The 21,674-nt window shown below is 57.6% G+C and overlaps 1 protein-coding gene across 11 annotated transcripts in view; it reads left to right on the forward strand.

The window, feature by feature from the left end:
- The window catches only part of RBFOX3 (RNA binding fox-1 homolog 3), a 191,040-nt gene that overhangs the window by 30,429 nt on the left and 138,937 nt on the right, over window positions 1-21,674 (forward strand). For 8 of the 11 annotated variants that reach the window (XM_030013112.2, XM_030013113.2, XM_030013119.2 and 5 more), the window contains exon 1: window positions 11,928-12,126. The exons of 1 other annotated variant lie outside the window; for it this stretch is intronic. The gene's annotated coding sequence lies outside the window, so the exon portion shown is untranslated. Of the gene's footprint in view, window positions 1-1,797; window positions 1,982-11,927; window positions 12,127-21,674 lie in introns of those variants that run through there. 2 more of the 11 variants (XM_030013117.2, XM_030013111.2) reach the window with 2 other exon arrangements.

The following is a 21,674-nucleotide window of genomic DNA, read 5'->3' on the forward strand; positions in this document are numbered from 1 at the left end:
GGTTTGCTTCTCCAAGTGGGTGAACAGAGCCGGAGCTGTGCCCAGAGAGTGCTGAGCCAGGGTGCAGGCAGCCCATCGGGCAGAGTGGGATGGAGGCAGGGATGGAGGCAGGCATCCCTGCAGGGAGCTGGGGAGGGCAGGAGTCCCCGGGTGGGAGGGCAGGTTTCTGAAACAGCATTTCAGACATGGCTGTTCCCTTTTTTTTCTTTCTTTCCTGCTGAAATTGCCACCTTGTGCAAACCTGCTCGAGCTCCTCAGATAAATTAGCATCTAGGGGATTTTTTTTCCTCTACGTTTTGTGCAGTTGCATAAGAGGGAAGAACAGAGGATTCAAGTAGCAGATTGCTTTGTAGAGAAGCATGAAACAGCCGCAGACAGAGCTGCTGTCTCCCTGCTGCTAACAGATCTCATGCATTCGGCTGGGTGAAGCTCACGCGTGTGATCCGGGTGTATCCGGGATCGTCTGGGTGAGCGTGGGCAGGACAGGGAGACCAGGGATGCGTGCAGGTGGCGGGGGCTCTTCCCGGCATGGCTGGTCATCTCCCGGCTGCAGCTGGTGTTCCCAGGTCTCCCAGTTTGCAGGGTGGCCAGGCCCAGCAGGAGCAGCCCCCCTGCAGGCAGACCAGCCCCGTCCCTCTCTCCAGGAGAAGGCAGCTGCCAGGCCCTTGCCTGCTGCTGCTGGTCTTTGCCTCTTTTCCACCTCTCTTAGAGGATTGAGAAGCCCCTTTGCAAAGAGACCCAAGGATGCTCTCGGGATACGTCTGTGCAGGAGCCAGGGAAGCTGCGGGGGCTTCCCAGCGGGTGCCATTCCTGGCGAGAGGAGGAGGAGGAGGAGGGTATTGGTATCCACTGAGCTGCCTCTCTCCCTGACCTAACCCCATTGATTTGCACCGATCGGAGTCTGATGAGATGTGTGAAGCAATCAATATACCTGCAGCTCTGCAAGTGGATGCGGGGAAGCAGGGGATGAGGGTACGGTGTTTAACCCTTCCCATCCCACGCTGCAGATCCCACCCCTCCCCTGGGGCTCAGGAGTTCCTGCTCAGGTCCCACTGGCCAGGCTGGGCTGTGTGTCCCATCGCTGCCCGGGGACAGACAGGTGGCTCCTGAATCATGCTTGTCCCTCTGACCACACACATCCCGGGATGTCCCCTGCCAAGTGTACCACCAGCTTGCCCGGCCTCTGCTGCTGAGTTACCTCCCTTGGGGATTTTATTGCACCTGGGCAGCGGGACTGATGCTGTTGGGCTCCTTGGGCAGCACCGCGGTGCAATGGCCTCCCCACCCTTCTCCAGCCTTCCCCAAGATGAGTCTGGCTCAGCGCAGGCTCTGCTCTGACCCGCGTGCCATTTGCAGCCTCCTTACATACACCTGCATTATTGTTTCACCTTCCCATAAACCTCCAGAGAGGAACCAGGAAGAGCGGGGGGAGAAAGGAAACAAAAGGGGGGGGGGGGGAAGATTCAAAAAGGCTTAAACTTGCAGAAGGGTGAAGAAACTTGGGGTAGGAGGAGGGAGGGAGAGGGGCTGCTTGTGGGGCTGCAGGGCACCCTTGGGGATGCTCGGCAAGAGGATCCTGGAGCTCTCACCCATGGGGAGGGAACTGGGGGGGCAGAGAGCTTAGAAACAGCTGCGCCGGGGGAACACTCAGCTGTAAGTGCTTTCATAACCCTCAGCCAGAAGTGATTTTTCTGAGGCATAAGTAATGTAGGTAAATAGGATTATCTCACAAAAGGGAACGGCAAAATAATAAACATCCTCATAACAGCAACGCCCCGGTAAATGACTGGAGCTGAGGAGGTGCCGGGGCAGGCAGCCCTCCCCGCAGCCAGCACTGGGAGCGGAGCTGCGTCTGTGTGAGAGCACGCCGAGGAGTCGTCACCCGGAGAGCCTGTTCAGGACGACAGGCTTAAACACCCGAGCGGCCCTCGGCAAGTGGAGAAGCTGCTTTTTGGGACCTGGCCTGACTCTACGGCTCCTTGTAAGTGCAAACCCGTGGCCGCGTAGGGCTCAGTATCACAAGGCTGGTTTTTGGGGTGACGTGAACTTGATGTTCTGTGTGGAGTGCTCGGTGGTGTGTGTGCTCAGCAGCCTGGAGGCACGACTGCGACTTGTGCAGAGGCACTGGGGCTATTGGGGAAGACCGAGCTCGGGTGCCAAACGTGTGGAGCTCGGTGCCACGAAGTACATGCCCGGCTGGGCGAGGGGCTTGCACCAGGATATGACCCCACGCGGGCAGAAGGGAGCAGGTCTCCAGCCCGGATCCCTTGAGAGGAGGTTGGGAACTGGTCCGGGTGTGCTGTGCCGTGCCAGCTGCCACCGAGGGCTCTGCCCTGGCTTGATGGGGTGTTTTCTTCCTCCATCCCAGAGCCTGGGGTCTGTCCTGGCTCCCTGTAAGCAAGATGTGACAGAGCCCTGCTCATCGTGGTGCAGGCTCAGCTGCGTCAGGAGGGGAGAGCAGAGTGGTGGAGACCCCTCCACCAGGCAGGAGATAAGGAACCGGGTCTCTGGGAAAAAACCGAGAGTGAAGCTGTGTCCGAGGTGGGTGAGGCTGTCGCAGGCAGGGGGAAGCGCTGCCTACATGCTCCCTGCACGTTCTGCGGTGTTCTCGTCAGGATGCTGCAGGACCGAAGGCACAAAAGTCCCCCCTGACTTCATTACGGTGACAGAGACTGAGTCTCCTCTAGCAGGGAAAGGCTCTTTAGCTGCATTAACAGGCTGAGATCTGATGGGAAAGATGAAAGAAATCAGTCTCCTCCACATCACTCACCTGAGACTCTATCAGACTTGCCACAATTAGGAAAATTCACATCGAAGGCTTCCTTTGTAAAGGACCAAAATATGAGAAAGCGTTTGGCCCAGAGGGAAGCAGAGAAGGAATTTAAGCTGCTTCTCATCTTTCATCATTTGCCTTCTCCCACTCCTATCTTGGCAGCCCCAGTATTTTGCTTTGTCTCCTTCAGGTGACTAATCATTAGACTAATTAGTTGCTAATCAATGTTTAATTAAAACTTAGCTGTTAATTACTGGAGGTGCTACTGTAGGTTAGATATGAAATGTTATGAAAACATTTTTAAGGGCAGTTTATAATGAAGCTGGCCTCTCTCCCTTGTCTCTAGTGTGTCCCTTGGTCGGGGTCTCCTCCTCTGGGAGGTTGCTCTCCCAGCTGAGGAACTGGGACGGGCCCTGCGGGTGTAACGCATCCGTACGGCACCTCCGCACCCTGCAGTGCCCACTGCCCGTGCTCTGGAGTCGGCTCCATCACCTGGGACAGGACCATGGTGCGGGCAGCTCAGGAGCATCCCTGATGCTTTCCCATGGAGCAGCCAGGGACGGAGGTGGGTGATGCGGGGGACATCCCTGCCAGTTCCCTGTGGGAATGGGAAGCAGTCAAAGCAAGATTCCGGTGCCCTGCCCAGGGCTGCGAGCCCCTCGCATGTTGGGCCCCAGCTTTGCGGGCTGTATGAGCGTTTGGGACGCTGATGAACATCCAGCCAAAAGCCAAGCGCGGTGGTGTAGCTACCGTTCCTGTATCTCCCTGCTCAGCCTCCGTCTCTTCCCTTAAACCTCTCTGAAAGCAGAGGCCAGGCAGCAGGGCCTGCCTCCGGAGATGGAGGCTTCGTTATGCACCTTTCACTGCGTGCAAGAGCCCGGAGGTTTTTCATGCACAATCCATTGAAAAGAGCCCGTTAAATATTCCATCAGCGATGGCTATGTAGGTCACCCAGGTGTGCTGCTGCCTCCAGGTACCAGCTCATTTCAGCCCTTGGTGGGGAGCCTGTGTCTGCTCATTAATTCTGCGGCTGCTTCTCCCTCCCAGCGTCCTTCTGGACCAGGGGCTGGCATGCCCGGCCAGGAGTGGGGACTGGCCCCGGGGGGGTGGGGGCTTTGTGCAAACCTGGAAGGGTATGCAGGGCTGGGGGTACCACGTCTTGTTCAAGGGCCCTGAACCCCTTACGGCTCCATAGGGTGGGCACCTGGGAGAGGGGGGCCAGGGGAGCACCCCCAGGCCGGGGCAGGGGACCCCCAGGACCCCCATGCACAAGAACTGTTGCTCCATCTCAGGGCGGCACAGGAGCCATCCCTCCTTGGGGGCTGCGCTGACCCGGTGGGGTACAGGTGCTTTGCAAGTGCTGTACATATGCTAATGACACGATTTACATTCTCCCTGCTCTTTACATTCCTTATTTCACTTTACTTGTCATTTTACGGCTCATTTTAATTTCTTGCGAGCAGACCCATAGGATAATAAGGTCTAGTGCTGCAGAGGGTCCCGAGGCAGACACTCTGTCTCCATCCAGACAGAGACGCTGGGAGCACCGCTAATGTGCCTGTGTCTGGGTCAAGCGGTGGCATGTTCCCGTCACCTGGGGAAGAGCAGGGGGTTTCTCTGCAGAAGCAGAGAAGTTGGGCGGCTGAACAGGAGTTGATGCGCTGGGGCCTGTGGGAGAGCCAGCCCCCAGACTCTGTGCTCAGTGGTTTTGCTTGTCCCTCCTCTGAAAACAGGCACCTCTTCAAGGGGCTGGCTGAGCCCAGCTGGGTCCCTGTCACCCAGATGGTGTTTGCTGCAGAGATGGGTGCTGTGAGCCGAGGGGGGCTCCAGAGCTCTCCTGACCGAGGCACTGGAGAGTCTCAGCCACTGCCAGGGCGATGTCCCCATCCCGGGCTGTCCCTGGGCGATGCCTGTGCCTCCCTCCTGCTGCGGGCCAGGACTTGTGTCCCTCCCCACGTTGACTTACTCTGCCTGAGTGCGGGCTGGGGTGCTGCAGGGCTGGGGAAGGCGAGGGTATGGGTGTGCTCTTTGTTTGCTTGCTTGATGCCACTGCATGTGGGTTTTTTTGGAAAAAAAATTATCTTTTTTTCTCCCTGCTAGTTAGAGAAAGATGCTGACAACAGACCAGGGTTTTGGTGATTTGGGTGGTGACAATGCAAGGAAAGGTAGCTATGTTTAGAAATAATTGCTTTGTCTTTTGCAGAGGTATTAGTGCTTCCATGCTGGCAGTTACAGGAATTAGCTGAAGGTATTGGTGACATAAATACAGAAGGAAAATTATTGCTACTTATTATCACTTTCATGTGTGTGAGAGAGGAAGAGACATTATCAGGGCAGAAAGAGGAGAAGGAAACAGGGAGCCAGAGGGGCAGGAGCTCTGGGGTCTCCAGTCCAAGGCTGGCACATCCTCGGGGTCTGCTCTGGAGGCCAGAGACCTTGTGGCTGTGGGGCTGGGGGGGTTTGCTGGTGCAGCTCCACGCCAGCCCCGGCAGCTCCTGCTCCACTGCGAAGAGATGCTGGCTCTGCTGAGGGTCTGAGCCCACCTCTGGGGCAGAGCCACTGGAGGGACCCACAGCACCGGGGCTGCTGAACGGCACCTTTCCTGCAGCTGGGCTTGGGCCCAAGGGAGGGTGGGTTATGGGCTTGGCTGGATGGGAGCTGGGGCAGATGGGGTCCCCCAGCCCAAAGTGAGGCTCGGGGGGCTGGAGGGGTCCCCCCCACTGCTGGCTCTGGGGGAGGCAAAATGGGCCGTGCCACCCCAGCAGAGACCCGGCCCCCGTCCGTCGGCTGGAGGGGACAGGCAGCCGGTGTTCGGGGAGCCATGCGGGAAGCAATCGCTGGATTTGTCTTAACAGTAGCAAGCAGAGTCTGACATTTTCCTTCTAGAAAATCATTAAGCAGCCAAGGAAGGAGTCGGGTTGTAGGGACAAGAACAGAGCGGTTCCAGATGAGTGGCTGCCGGCAGCGTGGTTGAGCTGCAGCAGGGAAACTCGCTGTGCCGAGGGCATCGTTCCTGCGGTGTCCCAGTCACCACCCTGCAGGGGTAGGAAGGTGGCCTGATGGCATCCCGGCTCCCGGCTGGCACACCGCTGCTGCAGGGACACAGCCCGGAGAGGGAGCGGAGGTGGCTGGAGCCCTTGGGACCAGGAGGGTCTTTGCAACCAGGAGAAGCTGAAGAGCCGCAAGAATGGAGCATGTGAAAATGAAACAGTGGGATCCTCCTGCAGCACAAAAGATGCTTGATGCGGAGAGGCTGATCCGGGTAAGCAGCACCAGAGGGATGCGCAGCCAAGGTGAAGGTTCCCTGTGGCAAAGTCCTCCTGGATCCTGGTGCGCCCTGCCCAGGCTCCTCTTTGGACAGAGGAGCGAACTGGGCGGATTTAAGAAGTCGCAACATTTTGGCTGTTAAAATGGGACTAGATGACAGCGTGTAAGGCCACGAGCTGAGGGCCCTACGTGGATGCGGGTGCTCACTGGAGGAGCAGCAGCCCCGTGTCCCGGCACCTGCCCAGCGTGGCAGCAGCTGTGGATGGGAGCTGGAAGATCCTCCTGCAGAAGAGCCAGCAGAGCCCCTCGGGAGGATGCTCTCCTCTGGATCGTGGAGCTGCTGCTCCATCAGGAGCACCCGAGGATGCGGCTGCGGCTCTGGCAACACTGCTCTCCCGCTGTTTGTTTCTTTCGGGCTCTGGCAGCGTGGTTCTTCACAGGCAGTGTCCTCCCCGTCCCTCAGTGGTGGGGCTGGCTGCAAAAAGTCAAGTCAAATGTTGGGAAGGAACAGACCTCTGATGAAACAAGGCCATTCATGCTTTCAGATATTAAATTCCATGCAGAATATTAAATAATTTCCTCTTCAATGATCCCAGTAAATTTAATTAGCTCTTGTTCCCCAGATAGAGTTGTCTCTGCGATCCTGAAGCGCTGCGTTTGGAGCGGAGGGGAACTCGGCTCCTGTTTGAAGTGCTGCCTCCCTGCAGTGTGCACGCTGCAATCGCCCTTGGTTGCCGCTGCATTTCTGTTCCTTCTGCCACCTCCCCGCTCCATGCTGGGGCTCCTTTGGAGCAGGATCCAGCTGCAGTGGTGAGGAGGAGGAGGATGGGGCATGGAAGCCCCTTCCTCTCCGGTCCAGCTCCCAGCGGCTTGGCTCTGGGGTGCTGTTTGAGGCAGGTTTTGTAGATGGTGCGGTACAGCTTTGCTCAGAAGATGGTGTGAGCTGCTCTGCCTGGAGGGTGAAGGTCTGGGGAAGGGAAGGAACATGCTCTGGGCAAGCTGGGGCTGGGGAAAATCAGTGGGGTTTGGGTGATTTGACTAGGGCCTTTTCTGTAGCCACTTGAGAGCCAGGTCCCAAGGGTGGAGGCACGGAAATCACACAAGTGCTTGACTTTCAGTAGAAATGTTTGCTGCTGATGATTTTGTTGGGATTGGTTGGGGGTTTTTTTTGGTGTTTGGTTTGGTTTTTTAACTTTTAGAACCTCAGAGCAAAAAAAAAAAAAATCCCTTCCTGATGGAAGCGGCTAATAGCGGGTTATAAATGTGTCCCTGGCATGGTTCATTAGCTGCCATGACATATTGAGAGCTATGATCGGTATGATACCAGCAAATCAATTCAGAATTTAATCTGAAAAAGAACGTGGGGAGGTCGGATCATGCAGCACATTACCAAATATTTCTTCTCAGCCGAAATAGAGCAGCTCTCCTCTCCCGGTGCTCCTCCTGCCTGGTTGCTGTGCAAAATGCAAAATAAATAAATAAACAAGTACCTGATTTACCGATGATTAATTTGCATAATTAGTGCTGTGTCAAATCACTTCACTGAGGTGCAAGGCACACTTTGCTGTAGATGTTTGCATGGACATCTTTCCAGGGTTACTCAAGCTCACCTTATTTCACGTTTAACAGTCTCGTAAGGATGTAGCATTGGTGTTGATGGGATTTCACAGAGTCGAAAGGGGAGGCGACAGCCAGGGGGCTGCAGGGTGAAACCCCTGCCAGCCTTTGCGTGCCCTGTCCTGCTGTTGGAGCAAATGCCCTTCCCTGAAAATATGTGTTGCAGTGGGTGGCTGTGGTCCTGGAGCCAGGAATGAGCTCAGACCTAGCTCTGCCCGCGGGCACAGACCTGCAGGCTCTAGCCAACGTCGGCTCCTCGGAGAGCAGCAGCGACGTGACGGCTGAATCCCGGCCATTTCATATCCACTTGCAGTTCACCACGGCTCTGCTCTTAGGGATGCTTTGGCAAGGTGCTCGGGGTGGGCAGCTGGGGATAAGACTTTTGCCTCCAGCTGGGGGCAAAGGCAGCGATGGAGCCTGACCCGCAGTGCCCGGGAGGGGGGAGGCGGGCGTCCGAGCGCCTCGGCAGCACCCGCTGCGGTGTGTCCCTTGCTTTTTACAAGATTTGCCTTTTTGCATGGTGTTGTCTGACACCGAGCACTGGTAATGCTGCAGAGTCGATTGCTTGGCACTGGGGAAATCCCAGCAGCGAGGCCAGCGGCACTTCTCTCCTCGGCCTCCTGCTCCCGAGCAGGGACTCGGGGTCCGAGCACAGAGATGGCTTCAGGCTCTTTACTCTCCCTCTCCTGGAACAGGGGAAGCGGCTGCAAAACACCCAACAGGTGAAGTATTACATCAAAGACGTAAATACATTTAACGTTTTAAAACACGCTGCGCTGTGGGCAGCCCTGGTTGCATGCCCTCGCTCCTTCTCCCCTCTGTAATGGATATCAGATTGTTCTACTGATCTTGGCATTGTTTTAGTAATTGACTGATGCAATGCAATGTTCACTGATTTAATAAGTTTGTTAGTATAACAGAGGTTCAGGATTTTGCTGTTAATGTGCAGTGACAATTACATTTTAGATTTGCTCATTATGTTGCATAACTTAGCTATGAAATCTATCGTAAATTATATTTAAAAAAGCATTATTTCAGAGCACATTAGCATGGCTCTCCCTTCTCCTCTCTCCAGTGCTGGGGAGTGCTTTGCAGGCTGAGCGTGTTCATGACCAGACGTGCATTCAGCTCCTCGCCGGGTATTGCACGTTCCGCTTTGGCTTTTTTGGGTCAGGGCATGTGACACTTGCCAAAAAAAAATCTGGGTCCTGCCATGTCATCCCACTGCCTCCATCGCAGCCAAGGACGGTGCAGGTACCCGGTGTTCTGGCGGCTCTCTGGGGAAAGCTCCAGCTGGCACCGTGCCCCCCCAGCCCGTTGGTGGGCAGAGGGCTCCGCGCTGCTGCCCCACCTGCACAGGTAGGACGGGCACCGGTGCTGGTGGGTGCCGGTGAACCCCCCAGCAGCGCCGGGCTTGAGCTGCCGGTGCTGTGTCAGAGCTGAACACATTGTAAACGTCCCCTTTTCAGGCAGAGTCATGGGGAGGGGCTGGATGTCGTTTGGGCACCTCGAAGTCGAGGGTCCCCGAGAGCTTGAGGCGTTGTGGAAGACTTGGAGGGGCTGCCGCCTCCTTGTCTCGCATCTCTTCCCGATACCGAATGGCATCTGTTGCTTCGCAGAGGTGATTTCTGCAGATCCGGGACTGGCCGCTTGGCACTGTCCTTGCTGGGGCTCTGCAGAGGGAATAATGGGGGCAAGATGCTCAGCCCCAGGGACTGAGAGGAGCCCCACGTGCTGGGGTTTTGCTGTGCCTCCTGCTTACAGCATCTGCGTTCAGGAAAAACCCAAGACAGAGCCACAACAGGTCTTGTCATCTCTTTACCCCAGCCACAGTTATGAGAAGGAAAACCTTGTCATCGTTAAGGATAAAAACAAAAAAGCAGCAGTAATTTAACAACTCTGCCTCCAAATGAAGGCCCTAAATGGCAAATAGACTGTGAAATAAGCTAAGAAAAAAAGAAAAACAAATATTTTTTCCAGATTAATACTTATTCCCTCTGGTTCACATAACAGCCTTGCCAAAAGGCAGGGGCTTGTTGACTTGTGCTTTTTCTAACTGCTTCCCTTCCCTCCACTGTTGCTCTCGTGCATTCTCTCCCATTATCCCCCGTCTCCTCCTCCTCCTCCTCCCTCGCGGCTGAGGTTCAGATGCTAGCCCTCCTGGAGACCCACAGGCAGATTCCCCCAGTGGGTTCCTCTCTCGGTGTTTCCCTGCCCGGGAGCCCCAGTACGGATGTGAGCCCTGGCTGGGCGCGCTGCTAGGCTCAGGCCTTTTCCCGGTGGGCAGCACGGGGTTGCCTAGCAATCCCGAGCATCTCCTCCGTGCCGCTTAGCGCACGCACACCTCCCGGTTTGCAAGGCTGCACCTCCGGAGCGGGTACCAGTTTGCATTTCTAGGAACAGATGTCAACAGGGACCCGGCTCGGAGGCTTGAAATGCAGAGAAAATTTTGCAGAGCTGCGCTCTCCCATGTTCCTGGTTCCTCGTTCTCCAAATCTGCTGCCTAAAGCATCTTCAGCCTCAATGAACCGTGAGAAAACAGCACAGCGGGGCATAGCAAGGAGCCATCCTGGCTGAGCGCTGCCTTTGTCTGGCAGGTCGTGAGAACAAGGGCTGCTGCCGCTCTGACAGGGCAGCGAGGCTCGGGTTCGGGTGCTTACGGCATCCTGGAGGGCTAAAAATATACACGTTCATCATACAAAATGGATGTTGAGATGTATGAGGTGCATTTTATCGTCCTCATTCATGTTATGGCTCTATATAACCCTGACGATTTTCTCTAGAGTGTTCCTCAAAGCCCTTGGGAGGAAGGTAAAACTGTGTTAGGAGGGGAAGGGGGGGAGTGGTGCCTGTTTTCAGGGGGCTGCGCGTGGACTCTGCAGGATACTGATAATGTCTCATGGATGGACCCTGTGCTGGGTTCATAGGGAGTAAATGATGGCTTAAAGAGACTGCACGTATTCCAGATATTTCTCAGGAAATATAACTTATGGGGGTTCACCACAGTCTTAACTATTGGGACCCACAAATAAATTGTTTGGGCCAGAAAAAGGTGCTGAGCCCCATCCAGTAACTCCGGCAGGTCTGCAAGGAGCACTTTGGTGCTGCTGTGCTGTGCCACGTCCCCTGGGCTTGGCGAGGGGTTGGGTACAAGGGACCTGCGCTGCCAGGGCAGCCACCACTCATGGCTGTTTCGGAAAGATGGCATCTCCAGCTAGTGAGCCAGAGGAGAAAGGGCAGGAGAACAGGACCTCTGACAGCCTGTGGTTTGCAAAATCTGATAATGCAGGTCTGCACCGTGTTCAGCTGGCTTCCCTGGAGGAAGAGGTAAACAGCAGGAGGATGGGAGAGAGCTGGGAATGCCAGAGGTCTGCTCTTGCATAACGCTCAAGGAAGGACTCCTGCTTCCAGCCGCTGTGGGAATGGCCGGATCGCTGCCCAGAAGTCCTTAAATTAGATTTAAAGAGAAGGAAGGGTAAGGGGCTGAGACATGCACAGAGCTTTAGTGAATCCGGGGTATGCTGCAAACCTATATCCCATGGGTTTCCTGCACTGCCTCGGGTTTTCCCAGTGTTTGCGATGAGGAACGGAAACCTCCTTCCTCGCTGTGGTCCTGCTGAAGTGGGCCCGGGCATCCCACCCAGCCCTCGGGCATCCCACCCAGCGACGGAATCGGCGCTGCGCTCAGGCGCAGAGCGTCCGGGGGGGTTCCGCTCCTCGCCCGCCTGCGCATCCGCACCAGCTGGACGCACGGAAAAATGGGGAGAAGGCCCTTGGGGCAGCTCCCTGCCCGCTTGCAGGCAGCAGCAAGCGCAGCCTCGCCGCGGGAATAAACTCCCCGTCCGTCACGGCCGTCATACGTTCATTTTCGGGGGAGAAACAGGGAGGAAAAAAAAAAAAAATCGCTCTTTTTTCCGGACCGGAGGTGGGAGCATGTGCCGAGCACCCGCCGAGCACGCTGCCGGCCTGGGAGATGCCTCGCCGGGGTGGGGGGGGGTGGTCGCGGGTCCCGACCGCAGCGGCGGGGGTGGGAGCGGGGGGGGGCGTGGGATCCGGCCTCGGGCACACCGTGCCCCCCCCCCCCCCCCCGGGTCTCCCCTCCGGGCCCCGCCAGCCCGGCGGGGGCGGGGGGCGGCAGCCGCGGGGCGGGGCGGGGGCGGCCGCACGTGCCCCCCCTCCCGCGCCCCCCCCCCCCCCCCCCCCCCGCGGCGCTTGGCGGCGCGGGGGCGGGCGCGCTCGTTCGCTCGTTCGCTCGCTCGCGCGCTCGGCGGCTCCGGGGGCGGCGGCGGCGGCGCGGGCGCAGCCGCGTGCAAGGCTGCCCGGCGAGGCGAGCCCAGCCCCGCTGCCGCGCCGCCTCCTGCCGCCGGGCTGCCCCCGGTCGTCCGGTGCTCGGGAGATGCCGTTCGGCGGGCGGGGACCCGCGGCTGCCCTACGCCTCCGCCGCCGCCGCGGCGGGGACCTCTGAGCGCGTGAGTTACCGGGGTGTGGGTGGGGGGGGGGGCGGTGGGAAGCGGCGGTGGCGGGGGTACCGCGGCACCCTACGCCCGGTGGCAGCGGGGAGGCTGCGGGAGGGGTCGGCTCGCCCCGATGGCCGCCACGGGAACTCGGCGGGGGGCGGGGAGCGGCGAAGTTCCGCCGGGGCGGCCCTGGGAGGGGAGCGGGGGGCTCCACCGGGAACCCCACCGGGAGCTTCGGGGCGGCGCCGCCGCCGGAGCGCATCCCGGGGGAAGGCTCGGGGCTACGGGCGGAGCGGGGCGCGGGGGGGGGGACGACCCTCGGCGGCAGCGCCCTCCCCAGCGCCGCGCTGCTGCCCCGCGGGGCTCCGGGACGAAGTTCGGGTGCGGCGGGCGGTGCCGGCTGGGGAGCCTTGAGCTCGGGTCCGGTAACCGAGCCTGCCCGTTCACAGCGTCTCTTCGAGCTGGAGTCGGCAGCGTTTGATTTGCCGGCGAAAGGATTCTGGCCCAACTTCTCATTAAGTTTGCGTTAGAGGTTCTTAACGGATGTCTTAATTAGGTGCTGTTGTTAACAGGAATATTACGCTAATTAAAATCACACCCTCCAGGTGAAGGTAAATTGTAAGAAAAAGTTGGGGGAGCTGGAGTCTGGATTAATGGCGTGAAGGAGGAGGCGGAGGAGGAGGAGGAGAGGCTCCCACTCGGGCTGGCCTGCCTCGGGGAGCAGGCAAAGCCGTGGGGGCTGAGCTCGGCCCCGCGGTGAACGGGCAGAGCCAGGTGAGCGAGGCAGCTTTCTCTGGGTTTTTCCTCTCCTCTCCTGGATTCCTGCCTGGCTCCAGGAATTTCATCACAAGACAAGCTCGCCGGGCCAGCATGTTAAGGGCTTACTGCGTGGGGAGGGACGGATGGAGAAGGCCTTTCGGAGTCACCTGCTTTATTTGTGTTGCGTGTGTAAGTGCACAGCGCCGTTATCCAGCCGCCCATATGCCGGCGGTCCCCCGCCGGTGTGCGTGCCAGGAGGCTGCACCGCGCGCAGCATCGCATCCCAACGCTGCAAGGCAGATGTCTGAAGTAAACAAACGTGGCGCGGGGGTCGGGGAGCAGCCGTGCTGCTGAGGCACTGGGCAGGCCTCGCGTGGGGACGGGCAGCGGGGTACGGGCAGCAGGGCGCGGGCAGCTGGCTGGCAGGAGCCGGGGGGCACGGACCCATCCCTCTGGCTGGAGCAGCCTGGAAAGCGCTGGGGAGGCTTCGTTAGTGCCTGCGTGTGCGCAGGCGGAGGGATGGGGGGGAGAGAGCAGGGAAGCAGGGATTTCTCGGCTTCTCACTCCAGTAAGCATGACATTAACAACACCGACTATTTTCGGTTGCCTTTCATGAAGGTTTGGAACTCGCTTGCTGCCTCCGCGGAAGCCTGGCCTCGGGCAGGGTGGCTCCTGCCGCCTGGGTTTCTGTCCTGGGGGGCGCAGCCCGGGGTGGCCGCAGGTCGCTGTGCGCTGCGGCAGGCTGCGAGGTTGGAGAATACCTTGCTTTTCCCCCTGCTAATTCTGCCTGGCATTTTCTGGGATGTCTGGGGCTCATGGTTTGTCTCGCAGCGCTTCGAGGGTGTATTCTGCTGCCCTGGTGTTATTTGCATTCCAGCGGTACCCAAAGGCTGCAGCCAGGCTGGAGTCCTTGCTGTGCTGGGTGCTGTGCAAACATAGATGAAGGCACTCTGTTCCCCAAAGAGCTTTCTGGTTTCAGGCTAAAATGGTTGAGGCGTGATAAAGCCTCACAAAGCAAGAAATTAAGGCTGTTTTTCTGGATAATAGATGGAGAAGGAGCCTGGATTTGATAATTTTTGTGGAGGGATGATTGCAGCGGGTTGGGGCTGGCAGGGCTGCCCAGATCTGGCCAGTCGTTAGGAACTTGTTCTTGGCTCTGGGGAGCTGTGGTGAGGCTCTGCTTGTTATTTCACAGAAAATACAGGAGGTTTTTTTTTTTTTTCCCCCCTCTCCTTTGAAGTGGTCTGTGGGATTGTTCAGCACCACAGAAAGCCTTGGCACAAGGGCACACAAACGCTCTGCTGCAGCATTAGGTAAACCTTTGCCACGTAGGGTTAAAGCGGTTGATTTTGGGGCATGGCTGTGGGATCCTCTCACAGGGACATAAATTTTGTGTGGTGAGCTGAGGAAGTGGTTTTGGAGCATGGAAGGTAAGAGGTCCGGAGCCCACAGGCCAGCTGGCAGGTGAACTACTGTGGCTGTGGGCCCAAGCCCACGTATCCTAAGGGGCGCAGAGGGACCAGGATGGGACTGGGAAACCCCCCAGCCCGGCGGTCGCGGCTCTTGCTCCTTCCTGGCAGTTGAGGAACCGCGTGGGGACAGACGTCGCAGAACTGGAGGCGCTGAAAGAGCCGTCACCGACAGGCGTCTTCCCCGGGAGCTCGCTCGGCGTGAGGCAGTGCTGTCGGGAGCGCGAGGCTGGCGTCCCTCGTGGGCACCCCTGTGCTTGGGCACGGGGCTGCTGCGGCACCCGTCCCTTCCCTTCCTGCTGCCCCTGAACGAGAGGGACCTGGGCAGGCTGGGAGGTTTTAGGATGTTTTAGGATGCTGACCCTTGCTCCATGTGATGCTGCCTTTAGAAAACCGGCTCCTCCAGCTTTCCTTTCCCAAACCTGGCCAGTCGTGCGTACTCCTTATGTTCCCCACTTACACAGTCCCTTTATGACAAGGGCTGGGGTTTTTCTCTCCTTCCTTTCCAAAATAAAGGGCCTCTTTCCTAGTTGCGCTTATTGCTTCATCTCCCATCACTAGAACATGTCGTCCTTAATTACTGCGTTCACGTCCCAGGCGGTGGGATGGCCGGGCAGCCTGCACGCTGCGTTGGCCGGTGGTGGAGCCCCTGTCTCCGTGCTGCTGCTGGTTGCTGGTTCTTTCTCTCCCTGTCCAGCGCAGCAGGTTTCTTCTTTCCCACCCTGGGTCGGATGGTTTAGCTTGTTTGCCGTGATGCCTGAGAGGGATCCCCGGGTTTCCCCGGCCGGTGGGGAGCGCAGGAGTGGGGCTGGAGCACGCGCCGGTTGGGTTTGGGCGCTCAGGGTGGGGATGCAAGTGTCCCCATCCCACTCGCGTCTCAAGCAGCTTGTCCAGCATGGGCCGTGTTTGGTCATTCAGTGTATAAATAAAGGTTTTTAAGTGTGTGCATTTACTAAATTAGTTTGTCGTCACAATTTTTCAAATGGATCAGCTGACAGTAGATAACATGCCTCTGAAGGTTATTGAGATAATAAAAGGCATGAGGGAAGTTCCTTAATTTATTTGAGTTCTCTTTTAATTTACAGTCTTATGGGGTGAGAGTACACTGAATAATTAGTTCTTATGACTGATTTGCTCTTTTCAAACAACCGTGGAAGAGGAAGGGGAGCCGGTGGTGAGGTTTGAGGCTGAGCTCAGTGGAGAGGTTGAGCTGGAGGTAGTGCAGCCGTGGATCTGCACGGCCAAAGTCGTGCGGTGCTGTGAGCCTGGAGCTCCTTGGGCATCACCGCGGAGCAGCCTGCAGAGGTGCCCGGTGTGGGTCGGTTGGCAACATCTCTCCTTTTTGTACATCTGGAATAAGAAAGTACGAGAGACTGAGGTGCTTTCCTGAGGTTGCGGAGTGAGTCAGTGTCTCAGCTGGGTTTGAAAGGTGACCTGCAGAGCAGCTTGCTTTCAAATGGGTCTGAATGCCTTTTGCTCATCGGCGATGAATACAATGAAGTGGAAAGGAGACATATTTTCAAGCGTGTAAGCTGACAGGCCTCCCACGTATCCGCTCAGAGCCCACGGCGACCCTCCTCTGCCCTCCCCAGCCCCTGTCCTGCCCCGGCTGTTGCCGGCAGTCTGCTCCAGCCATCCCGGGGGGATTCGCTGCCCCCAGGACCCTCGGGGACCGCCCGGCCAGCGAGCTGGGCAGCAGCCTGAGCCGAGAGCTCCGGTGCCTTCTCCCACCAGGATGTTCCTTCCCTCGCCAGGCTGGGGTGCTCAGGGCTGCCGACAGCAGCTGCTTTTTTCCCTCTGTAACCTTTCGCAGTACGGGCAGGGGCTGTTGTCGGTGCTGTTCCAGGGCTTTCTGCTGGAATCGTTTGAGGTATTTTGGGATGTGCGTTCCTGCAAATTAATTGACAGGCTGAGTTACCAGAAAAGGAAGCAAAATTTTCTTCTCTGTTTTTTCATTAGTTATTGAGATTATTTTTTTTTTTAAACTTTGTTTTTAATAAACCCATCTAAAGCCTGCTCTCTCCTTTGCTCAGCTCGCACTCAGATGCTCCAGGCATCATTGTGTCTTCCAGACTAGGCAAGATTGAATTTCTAATGGGTAGAAATGAGCACACAAGTGCGGGATCCCTTTTCATGTTTCATTATCCAGTGTGTATGTGTGTCCGTCCACCCCCCTCCCTCCCTCTCGCTGCCTGGTGCAGGTTGTCCTGCCAGCGGCTCATGCCCGTCCCAGGCTTTGCTGGGCATCTGTGATCCCGTTCCCTTGTTGGCATCTCCCGACGTCCCCTCTCAGCCCCAGGCCGTGGACATGCCTCGGCAGCACAGCGGGATCTGTGCAATTTTAAACTCCTCTGCGTGTCACCCCCACCCCAAGCTCCCCGCCGCGTCCCGGTACCACCGGCTCCCCTGGCCAAAGCTCCCTTTCAGGCTGTGTTTTCCCTCTGTGGCTCTTGCCGTGTTCCTCGGGCCACCGCGGCAGCAGAGCTGTTATTCTATATATTTACAGCCGCGGTACGCAGCCGTGCTGCTGGCTGTGAGGTGAGATAGCTGGTAAGCGTGGGACCCCGGCCTGGGGAGCCTGGGGGGAACTGGCCAGCCCACCGGCTCTGCAGCCCTGCACGGTGCTGTGTGACGCTGTTGAGTTTTTTTTCTCCCTTAGTTATTTTTTGGCTTTACTGCCTAGAAACTGAAGCTGTTTCTGCTCGCGTGAGCTTCCCGAGCGAAGAGCGGCTCCGGTGCTCAGTCCCTCGTTGCTTGGGGAGGGGGACAGGGGGCTGCGAGGACGGATCCTGCTGTGGCAGGGAAGGGGTCCGGAGGGTTTTGTTGCTGGGAAAAGGGGTTTCTCCCCAGCGTTTTGCTGTTGCTTTTCCCAAGCATCGAAGGAACCACGTGCTCATGTGGGCCCTGCCAGGCTGCCTGTGCCGCTGCTGCGGGGACTCTTTTCTACCTGGGAAAATAAAAAAAGGCTTTTTTGCGATCTCGGCTGGCGCTGCTGTGGGGGGAGATGAGATGCTGCCCACAGCCCCCCAGGACCTGGGGGGGGATGGCGGCTGCCGAGCTCCAGCCGGTTCTCTCCTCTCCTGGTCGTGCCGCAATGCCTGGCATGCCGCAGTGCCCGGCTTGTGTGCCCTCCCGGTTGCATGGCTCTGCCCAGGCAGGAGGTGGGTGAAAATGGGATTTAAATATACAGGAGGACCTGGACTCACTGGGGTTTGAGTAGAACCGGTGGTGCTCGCTTTGGGCAGCCTGATTGATTTAGGATTTCTTGAAACTGGGAGTCCAGGCAATGGCCTGGGTTCTGTAATCGGCTAAAATCATCTCAAGGAATCAGTGAGCAGGGCGTGTGCGTGGCCCATGCTTAGAGAAAACAGGATTATTGAACCAGGGGAAGTCATTGCAACTAGAATTTATGGAAGTGATAAAACAAGTTTTGACAACAGGCTCACCTCCTCTGCAGCCGGGAGAGAATATTTTCCTCTTGTTGGATCGATAAACAATTAATTCTAAAGCAGGGAGCCAGAGAAAAAGGGAGAGTTTTCCAGATTTCTAAACTCTTAATCAAGCTCTGGGTAAAACACAGATGTGAGAATCTGAGACCTGCTGATAAAATCTTGACCTTGATAACTGGTTCCTCAATTCCTGGACCGCAGATGATACTTCTTTGCTGAATAAATCCACTTTTAAATATAGAACTTGTTCCTAGACATTTATGCTTCCAGTGTGTTTAATGTAGCTTTACTTAATAATCTGCTTCAAAATGCTGACTTGCCCCCCACATATTAATTGAATTCTAATTTCCATTCAGAATCAGCTTAAATTAAATGAGTTTAAAAACATAGTAAATAATACATATAATTCACTTAGTCTTAACATAAGCTGTGAAAATAAAGAATCAAAAAAACTATTTAAACCTGCACGCGGTGCATCCTTCTCGTTAGCAGAAGACCTGGCACCCTTTTGTTCAATGTGACGTCTTTGCGAATTGGCCAGTAAGAAAGAAAAATTAATTTTAAGCCGGTAACCAGAGTCCAGATGGAAACGCGGTAACGTGCGATCAGTTAACAGTGCTGCGCTGGGGGATTTGCCTCCTGGCCGGCAGCGCTGGCTGGTTTCGGTCCCTGTGAGGAGATTTGGCCGGGTGCTGCCTGTCTGCGGGGCAGGAGCTGGGGCAGGCAGCGGCACTGGTCCTCGCTGCAGGCAGCCTGGGGCGGCTGGGCTGGCATCTCCCCGCTCCGCATCCCTGGGGTAGGTGGAGGGAGCCCAGGGCAGGGCGAGCCCCGGAGCCGCTGGAGCGCTCTTCCCGCTCCCCATCCCACGGAGCCCTCTTCCCGCTCCCCATCCCGCCCGCGCCCTGTTTCTCCACGGTGCCCCACGGCGAGGGTCTGTCTGCCAGGGCCCCGCTGCCTGTCCCGCGAGGCTGCAGGCAGGGCACGAGGCAGGGAGCGGTGGCTCCGAGGTGGTGACGGTCAGAGTAAACCCGTCCCCTTCGGTGGATGCTCGAGCAGGGCGCCTCGGCAGGCGCCACGAGCTCGCCAGAAACGGAGCGATGTTGACTGATGGAGCCGCTGCACCGTCCGGGTCCTCGCTGGGTGGGTTTGGGTTTGCATCCCTGGCTGAGCTCGGGAAGCTTTCGGTGCTGTTTTCTTAGGGGCTCGAACTGCGTGGTGGCGGGAGGGGAGGTGGGTGATGATGGCCCTGGTGTCCCGTGTCTATGGGTTTGGGAGGCCCCGGGTCACCGGGAGCACTGACAAAGCTTTGGGCTCTGGCAGACCCTCCATCAGCCGCCTTTGCTGCTGCTGTCACTGATGGAAACTGTGGGTTTTAATGAAACTTCCCCAAGCAGCATTCGGGTCCGTAACGCCTGATGGGTACGGCGCTGTTGGGTTGTGGATATGATTGAGCATTGTCTGTTTGCAGGCTGGGAAGGTCTCTTCGCTCTCCAGGAGTTACTGGGGTTGTCTGAGAGTCCGTTTTGTAGGAGGAAAGGATTAGAGATCTGACACAACTTGTGGTTTGGTTTCTGGGCAATGAAGGAATTTCTGCCGTAGCGCTGTAGCAGGCATCGAGCTGGCACAAGCTGCTGGCTGAACTGGGGACAAACACCGCTTTTGGCCGCTTTCTGGGCCCTGGCAAGGTGACCCCCATGGCTGGGGTGTCACAGCCCAGTGCTCGAGCCCCTCTCCGGTGGGCGCGGGGTAGGGGCTGCAGCGCTGCCTGCGCGGGGGCTCTGTGCGCAGCTATGGCTGTTCAGCACATACAAATGGTGGATGCTGCTGGAGAACATCACTCTGCGCCGAGGGGCTCTGCAGGCAGCGCAGGTAATCTGCACGGCAGCGCATCGCTGCTGCAGTTGCCCAGAGCCGTGTTACAGCCGGGGGTGGGTGCACGGGCAGTGCCGCGGCGGGAGGACGTGCTGGCAGCGCCCATGAGGCTCTCCCCGTGCCCCCTGCATGAGAGCAGGGCTCGGGGTGCACCCACGGGAGCCCCCAGAGCTGCGAGCAGGCAGGCATTGCACGGGAGGGCTCTCGCAGGCAGATCCGCCTGGGAAGGTGCTTCATGGAATATGCAGATCTTGGTATGGAGAAGGGCCTAAATAATTACACGCATAGCCAGATTTTCTTAAATAAAGCTATCTACAGTATATTGCAGAAGTAATTAGGAATCCTGAGCTGGCTGTATCTCGATCTTTATAGCAACATAGCTGATAAAGCATGATTCAGGGACCTCGTTATCTTTTTTTAAAGAAGTTTTTATTTAACTTCCGTGAAGTTGCCATGGTTACTCCTGTGCATGGCTTCCCTGCCTCTCTTGCCTTAAGTGCAGCTGCTAGCGTTGAGAATTAAAACATCTACATTTGGAGCAGCCCTGGCCTCCCCCTGCCGTAATCCTGGCTGTGCTCTCGCGGGGGGGAGAGGCTGCGGTTCAGGAGCCTCGTCCCTTGCCGACCCTGGAAGAGGCATTTTCAGCATCTGTGCTTGAGCTATTTGCCTTAGTAAAGCCCTGTCTTTCCTGTGCTAAACAAACAACCCAGTGGGAAGAATTTGGAGGGTGGGTTTGGGTCCCCATCAGTGTGGGAAAGAGAGACTCGTGCTACCCGACCCGAGCTGCCTCTGCAGCGATGCACCTCGCGTGGCCGTCGCTCTCCATACGCTGTTGCACGCTAAACGGCGTCAACGGCCCCATCCAGATCGCTGACCTCCAAAACCAGGGCTGGGGCTCTGGCTCCTTGTCCGGGACAGAGGAAACCTCACTGCTGGTGGAGCTGCTCCTCCGGCTGCAGTGCCTCTGCTGAGCGGAGCTGCAGACCCCTGCCCTCGTACCAGTGCTGGGAGCTTGGTTTTGGAGTCTCCTCCTGCGCTGGGATCGGCTGCTGGGTTTGGCTGCTGCTGGGGGCACGGTGTGGAGGACACCGGTGGCTTTGTGCAGGTGTGGCTGTGGGCATCCCAGATCAGGGCTGCTGGGATGGCCCAGGGCGGCTGTGCCGCAGTGGCCTGGCCAGTGCAGGTGGCCTCCAGCTTCTCCTTTGATTTCTCGGCATCCGTCGTGGCCCTGGCAGCCCCACAAGCGGGTGTCGTGGGACGCGGCAGTGCCCGTAGCCCGTCGTGTGCAGGAGCACCCTTGCAGCCATCCCCGACAGCAGACTGGGGACTAGGGACATGCTGGTCGGGCACTTCTCTTGCAGGGGACCTGCTGCTGTGGGCCCCCCCCCCCATCACTGCGCAGCCCCCAGATGCCGTCGGTGACAGAGATTAACTGGCTCGCCAGCACGAGGGGTTCCTGCGATGTGCATCGGCACAGCCTGGGGTGTTCTCTGCTGCATGATACAAGGCTCTCACGGGGCATGGGGGGGCTCTGGGGCTGCCTGTCCAGCCCTGAGCAGGATGGGGAAGGTGGTGGGAGGCACTGGGAGTGGAGTCCGGTGCTTGGGAGTCCTGGGTTGCTCTGTGTTTTGGCTAATAGGACCTCGTTGTCCAGGAGCTGACGGGGGCAGGGGGTTTAGTGAGCCACAAATGAGCCCAGTCCTGATGCTGTGCCGGGAGGCCACAGATGCGGGTGCAGGGAGCCAAGGTGGGTTATGAGATCAGCCCATTTCCATGGCGATGGCCATGACATAAGACACTGACAAGAGATGTTTTGTAATAACATGTCCTGAGCCAGGCAAACCCAAGAAGTTGGGGAGCTGAGGAGGCAGCAGCCGCCCCCAGCCAGCCCAGGGGCTGGGTGCTGGGAGGGATGCTGGAGGTAGGGAGCCTCCAGAAGGGAAAATCCATATTTGAGCAGTTGTTTGATGGGAAGGAGAAGCCGTGCCGCCTTCTCCTGCCAGCGAAGGGC

This window comes from Aquila chrysaetos, chromosome 5 (assembly GCF_900496995.4).
Source record: "Aquila chrysaetos chrysaetos chromosome 5, bAquChr1.4, whole genome shotgun sequence".
NCBI classification, from domain to species: Eukaryota; Metazoa; Chordata; class Aves; order Accipitriformes; family Accipitridae; genus Aquila; species Aquila chrysaetos.